Source organism: Entamoeba invadens (genome assembly GCF_000330505.1).
Source record: "Entamoeba invadens IP1 unplaced genomic scaffold scaff_1105074725689, whole genome shotgun sequence".
In the NCBI taxonomy this organism is placed as follows: domain Eukaryota; phylum Evosea; order Mastigamoebida; family Endamoebidae; genus Entamoeba; species Entamoeba invadens.
In genome coordinates, this window is record NW_004440380.1 from 54,349 (window position 1) to 61,142 (window position 6,794).

A 6,794-nucleotide genomic window follows, 5' to 3' on the forward strand; every position below is an offset into this window, starting at 1 on the left:
AGTATCGTCAAGCCCCTCACTCCCCCTACTGTATTATTTAAGTAATGATATAATTAAAAAACAAACCCCCCATATCCATTCTTACAAAGACATTTTGCTTCACTTGAAAGACACTGTCCTTGTCCTTTTTCTGCATTACAGTTGTTTGGGCAAATGACTTGATATGTAAAAATGACATCTGAGTAATAATCTTGTGAAGCTAAAGAAAACAGTCGTTCATTTTGAGCTCCTCGAAGTCTCACCGACAACCCCTCTTGTTCATATTCAAGTGTCGATACTTTAGTCCCAATCCACAACGTATCACATCTAACTTTTGAAACGTTATCAACAATTTCTACTCTGTTTAATTGAAGGTAATTCACTTTATTTGATCTTTTAGTGGAAATAAGGAGAGAATAATCCCCATCGAATTCTAATGTAAAAACAATGATTTTAGATAAGAATGTCGGCATACACTTTGGAAAATAAAAGATACCAATGTCGTCAAAGGAATACTTCAATTCTTTGACTAAAGACAAATCCTTCGACATTTCATCAATTTCTTGCTGTTTTATTTGCATGACATTATCCCATATCTGTTCAGAGGAAAAAGTCACTGTAAAAGTTGCATTAACAGTAGTTAAGGTGTCCATCGATACAAAAAATGTGTAAAAATAAATTTTGTTGCCGTCATCATCTAATTCTGAATTCTCTGGAGGAACTAAATCTCCTTTGATTGAAATAAATTTTGACGACTTAGGCGATGACGTGTGTGCTATACATTTTCCGATTTTTTCATCTCTTTTGGAATTGGTAATGTCTACTGACATAGTGACATTAATCTCCTTCACTACAGAAATATAAATATATGGCTCTTTGATCTTAGTCAAATCCAGTTTGATCCATTTCCCAACACGGTATTTCACTGTATATTGACAAAAACTGTAATCGAGTGATGTGTTCTCATTAAATGAAATTATTGTGGGTGTATTGGGAGTTATTTCTTCTATGTATTGATCATTTGGCATCCACCCAGTTTTCTTTTGGATATTGCTTGTTTCAACACATTCGTCTTCAGAATTTTTTAAATATGCGATTGGATGTAATCCACTCGGTGAACTCCATTTACACGACAAACAAGTGTGATCATCATCAAAGCCATCTGAACAAGTGGTGTTACATGTGTAGTCTGCCATACAAGAACTACATCCCTTCGAACACAAAAAACTTGAAGAAAGTGATACCAAAAACATGAAGAGAACAGAACGCATTCGGATAAGTTTGATTTAAAAGAGTTTTGCTATTTATTTATGAAATAATTAGAACAAATTTCTAAAATTGGAAAGGTTTAAAAAATCACAACAAGATTGGCCGATTGAATTATTTCGTTCTATTATTATTTACTTTAATTGCAAAATTGTTATATTAATAAATTTATTACCTATTTTTAAATAAAATAAGTTTTGTGATTCTAGTTGTGATATCTCCTATTCTTTTGGTCTTTTTGGATATCATTAATACGATATTTTACAATGAATTTTTTAAATCAAATTGTTAATTTACAAGTCATAGTTAGTTTTATTTTTTATATGTTTTTTAAATTTGCGAATAAAAGGATTTTATTCAATTGACAACGAAATTTACAGTTAATTTACGATAGAGTCAGTTTTTTTATATTTATTGTCTCTTACATTATTAAAGACTTTTTCGACCATTAAATATAAGATATTCCAAGAACCATTCCCAATAATCTATCCAACTATTTCATTTTTTATGATTTACCCAATTACCATTTTTACACAAAAAATAAAGTTATGTTTTGTTAATCAGATACCATAAAAACTAACTCTTGTTTAAAGTATTTACATATATTTAAAAAACTATAAATTCAAAAACAGACCAAAAGTTTAATACAAATTATTGTATATTAATACAATTTTTATATATTTTTACTATAATTTAAAAGTAGGTTTTTATTTATTTCAAAAATACAATTTTTGGTTAAAAATGTATAATTTGAATGATGAACTAATCAACTTAATTTATTTGGTTAAAAGGCTTTCTTTTTAAAAAACAAAAAATCAATCGCAAATACTGTAGTAAAAATATTCACATTTATTATCTTATAAAAACAATATCTAATATCATTTTAATATTGCAAACTGTTATTGGCTTATTTGTTCTAAGCATAAAAAGTGTAAAACTATTAATGTTCAGAATTTGGTGTTTTGACGCCCAATCACTTTGATCCATTTATAAATGGGCACTAAAAAATTGGATGTAAAGACAAAAGACAAAAAATTTACGTTTTTATAAAAAGATTGTTTTCGAGGAGTGTTTTGAATTATTTTTTGATTATAATAATATATTATAAAAAAATATTACAATAGAATTCATATTATAATGATAAATTGTTTGTTTTTTGAATTGAAAATAAAATTTGGTAAACATAAAAATGTGTCATTGTTAATTATTAATAAAATTGTTCGGTTAAATGTTTTTTTACAACACAATTCAATAATCAAAATCTTGTATGTAACAATTTTTATCAACGGGTTTATCACAAAAATGAATATAAAACATTATTTAAGTAAATTCACAAAACATAGTTATCATTAAAAAAGCTTGTTATTTATTAAATCTATTATAAACAAATATCAAATTTGAAACTTCTTGTGTGATTTAGTCAATTTGAAAAAATAACCGAGTTAGAATACAATAATAATTTACAATTGTAAGATGTACCAATATTTTTATTTGTAAAAAAGACGAAAAATTTTAACTTACACATTTTGAAAGAGTCGATTTACATCTAATATTTCACATTAAATAAACGTAGAAGTTATATTCAAAAAATCACTGATCACATGGAGTTTATTTAAAAAATAACTATATTTTTAGCAAAATTTTATTAAATAAATTATTTTAAGTCATGTTTAGTCAAATTCAAAAAACGGACTGATAAATGTTCCATTATTAATTAAACATAAAATAACCAAGTTTTTAAATAATCCGATTTTTTGATCAAAAAAGTTAAGACGAAGATATTTCTTATGTAGTCTTGAATTAAAATTATTTATCAAAAAATATTTTTCCCCCGAGCTTATTTATAATTCGGTAGGTTTTTTGAAGACAAAAAATTACAATTATTATTTCTTATTTTTAAAACATAATTGTCATAATTAAAATATATGTAAATATACAACAAAAACACTTATAAGTTAACTTGTTAAATTTTGAAGTTAAAAAAATAACGTAGTAATTTAATAGTTTATTATTAAAAATCCTTAAATGTAATTGTAATAAAACCGTATCTTTTATTGTTTAATAGAATATTAAAATTAATTAATTTTAAATTAACAAAGATATGATTTGTAAAAAAATGGTGTCAGATAAAATCAGTTCAATATGAAGAAAAAGGGGTGTATAAACAAAAAATACATTTCTTTTTATCTAAAGAAATTCGCAAGCGTGATGGCTTTTGGGATAAATGGTGACAATTATAAGAGTTGGTTAATAAAATGTCCGCATAACATGAACTCAAATGATTATCAAAATGCTTACTGACAATCTTCTGATGGATCAAGTAAAAAAGAATGCAAATTTATCAATTTGTTCAAGATCATGCTCCTTGTCGTAATGCCAAATCAACTCGTAAGTTCTTCGAAGTAAATATTTTTTTTTATTTCTTCAAGACTGGCCAGGCAGCAGTCCAGATTTAAATCCCAATAAAAACGTGTAAGGATAATGAAGAAATGTTTGATATTAACCTTTTTGATAAAACAAGAAGTGTATTATATAAAGCACAAAAGGCGTAAAACTTAATACCAATCCGTTTTGTAAATAACCTCGTGGATTCTTTCGAATCGCTTTTGTTGGAATGTCAAAAAATAAATAATGGTCTATACATTCAAATTGATTTAATTAACTATAATTGTACTTTAATTTTGTGTACAACAATTAAAAATAAAACATTTTATAGTTGTTTATAAAACAAGTTTTTTGATGTTTTTAAAAATTGAAAATAAGATAAAAAAATAGGACGGTTTTTTTATTTCGATTGTTGAATCCGGCTATATATTGTTCCATATCTATTATTAAAACTTATTAAATATTTAAAAAATTTAAAAAATAAAAATGGAGACTATGGGAGTTGAACCCAACATCTTTTATCTAGAAACTGGATATTGGTTGATAATGCACTACCGTTGTGCTAAGTCCCCTTACACAACACTTTCAAAATGTTACATGATATTTAAATTTTATAATATATGCTTTTTATTTTAATTGTGTTAATTGTAAATATTAACTAAATTAACACTTTAAAGGTGTGCAAACTGCGTTTTTAAGAAATGATGTTCAAAAATTACAAAACTATTCGAAAAAATAACGTAAAGTGAGGAGAGAAACCCACACCTGGAGAAAAACCCGCACCCATTTTCTTTTTTCTTATTTGAAAAGCTGTTGAATGAAAAAAGGTTCAGTCTCAGTTTTTTGGTTAATTAAGAATGTTCTTATAATTAAAATACAATATAAAAACTACATGAAATCAACCTTAAATAACAAATATAAATTATTAGGAAATTAAAAATTAATATATATTATCCTAATATTTCTAATGAAGTGATAAATTAGCTTTTGAACATATTTTTAGTTTAATTTTAATATAATTCATAAAATGTTTGGATTAAAAAATATGATATAAGGTTCACTTCCTAATACATCCTTTAAACAATTAATTACTGATTAGTTTAATATAGTATCTAAACTATAGATTGTTATTCAGTTTATTAACCATAAAAATACTAATTAGTAATCAATAATTTATATCCACTTTAAACCCATTTCTAATAGTTAATAAATTGTATTTTTCATTTACTTAAACATAAAAAATAACATAAAAAACAAACAAACATAAGTCGCGCGTAATTTGCATTATCTAATTGTTAATTTATATGCACTGTGTTTAAATAAATAAATAAAATTGCCAAACGGTAATGGGGATCCGCAACAACTCAACACAAACACATCTCTGTTGTTTGTGTTGAGTTTGAATATTTGAACTTGTTTATCTTAATTTTAAGTTTTCATAAAAGTTTTTTGAGAAAAAAAAATAATGGTGGATATAAAACCCATTTAATTTTTCAACAACTTGAGTCATTTTAATAGTTTATATTAATATAATTATAATAATATGTATAGTTTGTTGGTGGTGTTTTTATGAATATTTTTATTAAAATTATTTAATTTAAGTTAACCTTAGAAAGTCATTCGTTTTTGCCAATTTTTTTTGCTGGAAAGGGAAAACTGGATATTTTCTATCCAGATCCTTTTGTAAAAAATAAAAAAAAACAAAATGAATAACAATAAAATCAAGCTATCTTTTCAAGCATTCACCACATAAAACGCGATTGTAATCACCACACGACCAAGTGGGTAAGGTTGCGCTACAAATGTCACAACAGGCAGTTGTTTTTTTTCTTTGCAATCGTGACAATATCCAGAAAAATAGCGAGGTAAAAGGGTGAAGCTTCTTTTGAATTGGTTTTTTATTATCATTATTTGCACACTGTTTTATTGCCACATGAATAAAAGCTTTCATTTCGTTGACATCAATGGGATACCATTTTCTAGTTCTTTTCTGATTAGCATACAAATATGTGTTTTTGTTGATTAACTCGAAGCATTCATTATCAAACAAATATATAAAGCAGTCAAGTTCCGTGTTTATTATTGTTGTTGATTTCATGTTGCCACTTTTATCATGTTAAAAATATAGAATTGACGTCGTCTTCTGTAAACTTGACATTTTTCCAACACAATTGACAGTTTGGATTAACACAATTTTCATGTTTATCGACAACTTCTTCCTGATAATTTTCTTCGTAATTTTCGTCGCTTAAAACATTGTCACTATCACAACTTTCTGACTCCTCCATTTTTTCTTTTTCCATTTTGTTTTTTGTTGTTTTTTATTTTTATTTTTTTTAATTTATAAAAAAGCGATTTAAAAATAAATATTCAATCTTGATATAAAATATCGAGATTTCTCTTCCTAAGGTTAAATATTTTTTTAATTTGTAAAAAAACAAATATTAGAAATATAATAATTTTTTATTATAATTGATAATGATTGATACGATAAAAAACACATTCTGTAACTTCTTTGTATAATGTTACAGTATGATATAACGCAGTGATACATTATAGTACTGTTGATGTAAATTCGTTTGCATATCAAAATTTTTGTTTTTATTTACAACTTAATAAAAAAAGATATGTGTCAAAAAGACATATCTTGACTTTTTTATTGTTTTTGAACTTATTTTTAAAATAGTTGTATTATACACACAACCGAGCTTTAATATAGCATCTCCACGAAAACGTAATTGATTTTGACTCGTGCGTATTATAGATATATAAGAAAATATTTTGATCAAAAAATAAACATTTGTCTAGAAAATAAGCAAATCTTTGAATATTTTTACTATACATTACTATATTATAGAATTTGTCTTGTGAAAATTTGAACTATTTTTAGAAATTGGGTTTTGATAAACTATTACAAGTTAAAAATATAGTTTAAATCATTAAACTATATATATAGTTAATATAATAGTATATTTGTTTTTTGAATAAACACAAATTTGAAACACTGTTATAATACACCGAAAACACGTAAAAATCCGGGCCATTTTTGTTCTTTGATAGTTCATTTTGAATCAAACTCGAATCATTTTTTATTTTTGAATAAAAAACACCAAAAAGTAAGAAAAAGAAACTATAATAACCCGACTTTTTTATTTTTTCCCTGG